The sequence below is a fragment of the Aulostomus chinensis genome, chromosome 8, assembly GCF_037954235.1.
Source record: "Aulostomus chinensis isolate RoL2024-O1b breed Wild chromosome 8, RoL_Achi_v1.0, whole genome shotgun sequence".
Lineage (NCBI taxonomy): Eukaryota > Metazoa > Chordata > Actinopteri > Syngnathiformes > Aulostomidae > Aulostomus > Aulostomus chinensis.
This window is the reverse complement of record NC_141327.1, coordinates 9,429,377-9,438,276: the sequence shown is the minus strand read 5'-3', so window position 1 is coordinate 9,438,276 and position 8,900 is coordinate 9,429,377. Positions and strand designations below refer to the sequence as shown.

The window sequence follows — 8,900 nt, the reverse complement described above, 5'->3', positions numbered from 1 at the left end:
GTGAACTGTTTTAAGCAGCTTTGTGGCCCTGCAGAGCTCCTTTGCTACCCAGGGAGTCTGGCTTCCAGCAGCTATGCCCCATTCATCACCTGCTTTCAATGGCCACCACCAAGCTGCCTCTGGCTAGAAGGCCAGGTAGGGAGCCGGGTGGTGCACAATGTTTTGGGGATTAGCAATCAAAAGAGTTTGGAGGCTAGGGCCCTCCATCTCAGCTTGCTATTCACTTCTAGCATGGGAGGAGAGCTCCAACAGCGGCCAAGGTCATCGTCTCCAGCTCGGCAGGAGGTAACTGGGACAGAAGCCTGGGAACCAGCCGCCTGCTCTGTGCTAATGGTAGGCTAGCAGGCTAGCAGCACAGCAGGTGTCTCACCCACCAAACATTCATCTGTTTGTGGCACGGATAGCATAGCTGACAACAAGATAATGTGCTTTAAGTTCCTCACACTTTCTCCTCGTTTTCTCTCTTCTTTCTGTCCTTTGTTGATATTTCTTGCTCTGTTCCAGCCCACTCTTGTAGGATTTGGTTTTCTTTCTTTGAACTAAACTGTATGCTAAGTAAGTAGAATAATAAACTGCACAAGTGTAGTTTTGCATAAATTGTGTTTGAATATTTCTTGGAGGATACATGTGAGAATTGATGGGGCACAATGACAAAGGTCCCTTGATGACAGAAAAAAAGTCTTAAAAGTTTCTTAGATTATGCTGGTTTCAAAATGTCTTATATGTGGTCCTCTTTTGTATTTTGTTTAATCATTTTACCTGACTTTTGCAAAGTACACTTTTGTTGGCACAAGAAGTTCCTTGTTTGCGCATTGTTTGACCATCTAGAATTGCTCGAAGCTGATTTGGCATCTTGTGGTTTGAGACATTGAGCTATGATACTGAGATGGGACAGCTAGTTATAGATGCACATAATTCTTAGACAGATTGTCGACGGGACAGATTTGCAGAGCCCACTACGACCGAGGGAGTGGGGGTGGCAAGCAGTGAGGTAAAGATGATGTAAAAGGAATTGTTGTCGTGCTCCAGTCGCAGAAAGAAAGCAACCATGCCCCGCAACCCCACCCTCCCACAAACACACCCCTGTTGGGATATTGGCAAGTTGTCATGACGACAGTGATGTTCTGCTGGTGAAGTCTCGCTCTGCACTGTCCAATCAGATTGTGGAGTTACAACCGCAGCGCGAACAGGGGAGGACGCACCTATTTTAGTTGCACAATGCTGAGAAAAGACAGGCGAAACCCTGGACCACCAACTGGAAATTGGCAATCTGGGAAGGTTGTCAATGGGCTGCCATGGTTCGACAATACAAACAGCGGGGGTCGTGGATACAGCGGCTGCCAGGTAGGGGGTCTCCATCATGATGTTAGCGCTACAATTGTTTGGTGCTATCAATACAAAGTATGAACGCATTATTTATTTTAGCTGTTGGTGTGCACTTATCGAACATTGTTGTTAATATAGTTTTTCAGGGTGTTGTCGAAGCTATCGGACTGCTCTGGTGCACTTTACCAAAATGGCAAATCACTCCTGCAGGTGGTTTTTACAAATGTGCAACAGTGACAAGAAGCAGAACAAAAAGCAAAAGGAATTTCTTTTTTGAAAAAGGGAGATTTGTTATGTAGCTTTAAGTTTAATGTAATTTTGCTTTCATTTAACTGCGGGATGTAGACTGAGAGGAGCAGCTAATATGCAGAAACAGCAGGTAGCGAAGTGAACTAAAAACTCTCCCAATGATAGTTTGATCCAGGCCTTTTATCCCAAACCGTGGGAAGGATTTTTCTATTCATTTTGCTCCCAGCGGACCAAAGGAGAAGCCTAGGCTTTCTATGAAAGATGGAGGGCTTGATGGGGGCGCATTGTTTTTTTTCCAAGCACTGCAGGTAGCCATTATGGCCATCGTCCTCTAATGCTTATGATTGCAACCAATCCAATTCTATTTACAATTAACATTTAAAACCCTGGCTTGTCTGTAAGATGATTGTGATATATATTTATGGCTTTTAGTACTTTATTTGAGGACCAAATCTCTTTTAGCCTCTCCTTACCCCTCCCTTGTTCAGCTCCAGTCCCTCTATCATGGAGTCTCAGTGGGACGCCATTTGACAGACTGACCCACAATAGCACTTGTGTTTGACTCACTCACTATCAAATGTAGGTTGTCAGCATGGAAAAACCACCTTTGTTTATTCCTAGTTGGAGATCAGCATTTTTTTTTTCACAAAATGCTCTGTGTAGTTCGACATTTTTGTAAATGGTGTCTCCTCTGAAAGATTATCAGGCCAGGGGGATGGCTCTGGGGGAAAAATTCCATCATGTTTGATATTGCAGAAATCATTATTCATGTTCACTCTTGTGAAGTTGTTGATATTATGCATATTCTTTTGTTATTATTTTTTCCTTTTAATTTTGTTTACATTTTAATACTTCCTTACTTTTCCCATGCTGAAATGGGAGGTAGGCCTCAATTGTTCATGTTTGAATGTTTTCCTTGAAGAGATGGAGTGTGAAAGATAAAGAGGAGGTTTTTTTTTTTTTTCAAAAGAATTAAAGCTCTATGGATTAGAGTGAAGGGCTGCAAGGTGGTGCAGTGGTTAGCATTGTGGCCTCACAGCAAGAAGGTTCCGGGTTCGAGTCCCGGGCACAGGATCTTTCTTTGTGGAGTTTGCATGTTCTCCCCGTGTCTGCGTGGGTTCTCTCTGGGTACTCCGGCTTCCTCCTGCAGTCCAAAAACATGCAATTTGGGGACTAGGCTGATTGGATTCTCTAAAATTGACTGTAGGTATGAATGTGAGTGTGAATGGTTGTTCGTCTCTGTGTGTTGGCCCTGCGATGGACTGGCGACCTGTCCAGGGTGTACCCCGCCTCTCGCCTGTTGACGCTGGGATAGGCTCCAGCCCCCCCGCGACCCTTAATGTGTAGGAATAAGTGGAAGATGACAATGGATGGATTAGAGTGAACAGATTGTCCAGTTAAATTTTTGAAATTAGCTGCAAAATAGTAGTCAAAAGTCAGGACAAGTGTATTTATTGTTGCCCAAAATTACATATGGGACACACCCCTTGCTCTTTACCCCTTGATTAATGGCAAGGAATGCCTTATTTCTGATTTCATATTGATGGTACAAGAATAGACTTGGTGCAGTTTGAAAGTTCACTTTGTCACATTGTTATCAGGCTCAATATATGACACAGACGAATTACCACTTTTTCCTCCAACTCAGCATTTCTAATCCAACCCAAACTACTGGGCATCATAGATTCTACATGAGGCCTGGTCAGAAGGGTTTGATATGAGATACTTAAGATATTTGCCCTCAGCAGCCAGATATTGTGCGTTTCAGTGCAATAATTGGAAAATGGATTTGGGCAAGGATCCCAAAAAAAGCTCATCACTACAAGATGATTGCTGGATTATTTTGTCATTTGTGAAAATCAGTACTACCAAGGGCTTTTACTTGTTTAACCTCCATGCAACCCAAAATTAACTACAATTCAAGCTAATGGCAGCCATATATATATATAATATATATATATATATATATATATATATATATATATATATATATATATATATATATAAACATATTATATCCATAAGATATAATAGATCTGTCTCTCAAACACACACAAACAGTACGCAGAGTTTATCCATCCATCAATCCATCCATCCATCCATCAATCTTTACTTACATAGCACCAAATCACAACACAAGTCATCTCATGGCACTTTACACACAGAGCAGGTCTAGAACTTTCCTCTTTAATTCAAATGAAAGAGACCCAACATTCCCACATGAGCAAGCATCCGGTGACGTTGGCGAGAAAAAAAAACTCCCTTTTAACGGGAAGAAACCTCAGGCAGAACTAGGGTCAGAGTGAACAGCCATCTGCCTCGACAGGTTGGGGTTGAGAGAGAGAAGGAGAAAGATGGGGATGGGGGAGGAGAGGAGAGAGGTGGGGGAGGGGGGGCAGGGGGATAAGAGGAGAGAGACAGGGAGGAGTAGAGAGGAGAGAGAAACACACGGCCAAGGTGAGCAAGTAGTTGGTCCAGGACAGAAAGCAATTAACCCAACGTCTACAGCCCCAGGTGACCTGCAGGGCAAGAGAGCACAGACAACTCCAGGGGAGAAGTTTAGGCTATTGAATGCATTGATATATGGGAATGCTATGGCTAAAGATGGATAGAAACTGAGAGGAGGAGAAAGCTCAGTGCATCATGGGAGTCCCCCAGTAGTCTAAGTATAGTAGCATAAACTAGGAGTTGGTCCAGGATAAGCCTGACTGGCCCTAACTATAAGCTAAATCAAAATGGAAGGTTTTAAGCCTACTCTTAAATGTAGGTAGGGTATCTGCCCCCTGGACCGAAACTGGAAGATGGTTCCACAGTAGTGGAGCCTGATAACTGAAGGCTATGCCACACGTTCTACTTTAAGAGACACTATGAGACACCTGCATGCTTGGAGTGTAGTGCTCTGGATGGTCTTTAGGAACGAAGAGCTCTTTAAGATATGATGGGTCGTGACCATTAAGAGCTTTAGAGGTGAGGAGCAGGATTTCAAACTCTATTCTGGATTTTACTGGAAGCCAGTGCAGTGAAGCTAAGATGGGAGTGATATGGTCTCTCTTCCTAGTTCCTGTGAATACATGTGCAGCTGCATTCTGGACCAACTGCAGAGTCTTTAGTGACTTGTTGGTGCAGCCTGGTAATAAAGAATTACAATAGTCCAGCCTAGAAGTAACAAAAGCATGGACTAGGTATTCTGCTTCACCTTGAGATAGAATACTTCTAATTTTTGAGGTACTGCCTTGATGAAAAAAGGCAGTCCTTGAAATTTGTTTAATGTGGGAATTGAAGGACAAATCCTGATCAAATATAACTCCTAGGTTCTTAACAGTGCTGCTGGAGGCCATAGAAATTCCATCCAAAGCAGTAATATCAGTAGATAATGTGTCCCTAAGGTGTTTGGAGCCAAGCACAATAACTTCTGTCTTATCAGAGTTCAACAGTAAAAAGTTATGTCATCCAGGCCTTTATGTCTGTAATGCATGTTTTTAGTTTAGATAACTTTTGGCCTTCATCTGGCTTTATGGATAAATATAATTGAGAATCATCTGCGTAACAATGGAATTTTTTTGAGTGTTTCCGAACAATATAACCTAAAGGAAACATATATAAAATGAAGAGTATCGGCCCAAAAACTGAAACTTGGGGAACAGCCTGTTCAACTTTTGTTTGCGTAGAAGATTTATCATGAACGTGTACAAACTGAAATCGACCTGATAAATATGATTTAAACCAGTTTAATGCTGTTCCCTTAATGCCATCCATGATCAACATACCCCATAATGAGTCTCACTTTCTGCACTGAACTTTCCTCCGTGGGTGTTATTTTTTTGCTCAAGAAAGCACCATGTGAAACCAGATAACCCAGGGAAAATGTGCGTATTCATGCTCACTTCCAAGTTAGGGGGAAGGAGTTAACCCATTGCTTTGTAATGGCACACCAACAGTGGACAGTTTGTGGACAATGATGTCAGATTGTTGAAGGATGAGAAGGTGTGTTGCAGGAAAATCTCTGAGGTGAGATAACTCTTTTCTTGTGATGCACATCTGGTCTAGTTTCTGAAGTTGAGGCTTTGTGGGATCTTAACTAATGAATGATTCTTCAGACAGATATGGTAATGGAAATTTGATTTGTAATTACTTTTTGCCTCCAAAGTTAAGTTCAGAAGTCACTGTGTAAAAGTTTACATGACAGAAAATTCCCACATGATACCATCAAACTATTATTTCATTTATATTCTGATGCAAGGATGAAAATTTAACAGAGATTTAAGATTTAAGAAACTGATGATGAATTTCTTTTATAAAGAAAGTAAAGATGAGTGCAAAATTTAAAAATGCAAACAGGTAGCATGTACAAATAATAAAAAAATCAGATTTGTGTATGTGTTGTTATTCTTGCATGTTACAAGCTTTATGCCATTTTTAATAGGCAGGGATTTGTTGCAGCTTCACTTATAGTCAAAAGTGTGGATTGGTTATTTTGGGCTCTTAGATTGTCTTCCTTTCAGATTTGCACTTCATAGTCACAATGGTCCCAGTGCATTTGACACAAAATGTATTTGCTCCGTTTGCTGCACGTATGCCCATGAACATTGGGCCTGGTCAATTCCTAAATGGTGGTGACTTACACTAAAAAATGTACCAGAACACATTCTGAGTACACACTGAGGCTGATCTGCTGAACATCATTTTTTTAATAAATTAAATTATTTGTTAAATAAAGCAAAGAAATAGCAACATATCATTTGGAGATCCATGGTGTAGCGTCTTCTGCTTCTGTATCTGTCGGACTTGGCACAGCTTGGTGAATTGTTGGTGGGTATGTAAGAGTGGCCACATGTGATTGATACATAAGGAGGACACACTTCTGATTGATTAAAATGCCTGTCACACAACTAAAAAAGTCTTTGTTTGTCTCAAATCACAATTTTGATTTAAAATCAATTATTGGCTCTGCCCTGATGTTAATAGCATGATATTCACTAGAAAGTGCAGTGTAGGAAAAGCTGTTCACAGGAGGTGTTACCTTCCTTATCAATATGAGCAGTGATTATAAGAACCCTGTTTTTGTCATTACAAATGCATTTTTCAAATGCTGTATTGATAAAGATGTCAAACCACAAAGCCCCCAGTCAAAGAAACCACAAAGCCCCCTGGAAACCTAATCTTGGGATTCAACTACAGCAACATGTCATCAACCATTTGTTGTCCAGATAAATCACAACACCCAGAGAAAGAGGGATAATAAGCTGATGATTCAAGGGCATAACAGACACATGTGTCAGTAAATGTCATATTGAGGTTGATTGGACCACCCAGTGGTTGCCCATTAAAAGCCATGCGGTTTCTATTGAAGAAGTTCCAGGATTGCACCCCAAAGGCCACCCCCCCACACCCCACACCCCCACCCACTCTCCCACAGATCTAGATCCTGTGATCTATGGCTGGGGTCCCCTTCTGCAAATTACTACATTTGAAAAGAACCTGAGCATAAGTGAAGAGGAAAAAAGGCCACCAGACTGCTCCAGAGGAAAATGTCATTGCTAACAGTGAGCCTCCCAAGAACAGCTACATGTAGAAACCATTCGATGACAGGTCGATGACAAGTGGTACGGCTGATACTTCACTCAACCCTCAGACTGGAAAAATCTGTTATGACCATGTAAGGAATAGAGAAAGGGTTGGTGCAAATTAATTGCCCGTCACTTGTCAGAGAAGTGCAGAAAATCTCGCATTACAACTGTTCCTCTGAGAGGCTGTCAGCCAAGGACAATGAATGCATCCTGTTTCATCCCCACCTTCCAACATCTGATTTAATAGAGAGAGACGTGGACCACAGACATAGCTGCTAGGGTCTGAACAGCAGCACTGTGGCCAGGTTGTAAACACAGACATGAAATAGAGGAACAGGATTACAAACAGGTTTGATCTTCTCAGGGCTGTCCAGATAGGCTGACAGAGTAAGAGCAGGAAGAGGGCGATGATTTTATTTACTCCCCTTGCGTCAAATACGCTTCTCTTGCCGGCAGTATTGTCATTTGGGCTGTTGGTTCAGCATTGACAGAAGCAGAACAGGAAAAGACAGACAAGCTGGCAGACAAATACACCTGGAGGCTGAAGTCTTGGAAAACAGCTGAGGCCCACCAATTTGTTAACACCACGATTTTCAATAGAGTCATAACATTGCCCCCTCCCCTCCTTATCACTGTTTCTCTCATTGTTCATTATTTTGAGGGCACAGAAAGAGAAGCTACACTAATTTTGTAACCCAGAATGTTGAAAGTAGACCACAGGCTACTTCTCATGCCAAAACAAATCAAATTGAATTCCTTGTTATGATTCCTTTTCTTTTTCTTTTTCAAATGAATCAAAAGCTTGATTTGATTCCACGGAAATCAGGTTCCATTTATCTTTATCCAGTTGTAATATTATCCTCTTTGTTCATATCCTATTGGTCTCAGAACATTAGGAATAGGCAGATTGTGAGATAATGATTGTGGGTCTTTCTTCCGGTGATGAGACTCAGTATGAGGATGACACGGTCTAGAGATGAAGAGGTGTCCTCCCCAGCCAATTTAGAAAGTAGAATTCAAGGTCTAGCATAGCTGGAAAATTGAATTGTGTCCTTCAATTTATTTTAGACATCTCATTTCATTTGTGACTAAAAGGCATTTGTGTCATCTAACAAAGGTAATTGTACATTGGCAGGAGAAACATGATCAAAATCCCCTTAAGACTTCAATAAGTAGTGTAGTGAGACTTAAATAATCTGTCTTCGTTATTATTATCCGGAATTTAGCTTTAATGATTTATGTTAGTTTCCAGCTACCAACATCATAATTATCCCTGACGAATAATCTAAATGTTGCAAAGTGTTTAAAAATTTAATGACTCCAATTCCTGGATTCCCAAAACACATGCAAGGCTTCGTCCATGAGCTGCCTACAGAAATTTGTTGGTACATGCAACGAAATTGAGTTGGCAAATATTCAAATGATAAAAGACTCAACATACATACATGTATTTTAATTAGATCCCTTGATAATAGATAATATTGCACCACTGTAGGTGTCATAAGATCACACTAAATGCTGTTGTAGAGCACTTCTTACTGAATATATGTGTTTGACTTGAAGCATAGTGTACAGGCAATCTAAGCTCACCATGGGTTTATATGTATGACACATGCGAGTCAACATGTCAGAGGCATTTACAGATGAGTACTTCATCTTGCAAAATATATCCATCCATTGTCGTCTTCCGCTTATTCCTCACTAGTAAGGGTCGCGGGGGGGCTGGAGCCTATCCCAGCATCTACGGGCGAGAGGTGG

The 8,900-nt window shown here is 41.3% G+C and overlaps 1 protein-coding gene across 1 annotated transcript in view; it reads left to right on the top strand.

Annotated features, from left to right (window-relative positions):
* The first annotated feature begins 1,242 nt into the window (after window positions 1-1,242).
* The window catches only part of LOC147257027 (axin-2-like), a 100,440-nt gene continuing 92,782 nt past the window's right edge, over window positions 1,243-8,900 (top strand). Inside the window, exon 1 of the mRNA XM_086210755.1 lies at window positions 1,243-1,344. The gene's annotated coding sequence lies outside the window, so the exon portion shown is untranslated. The remainder of the gene's footprint in view (window positions 1,345-8,900) is intronic.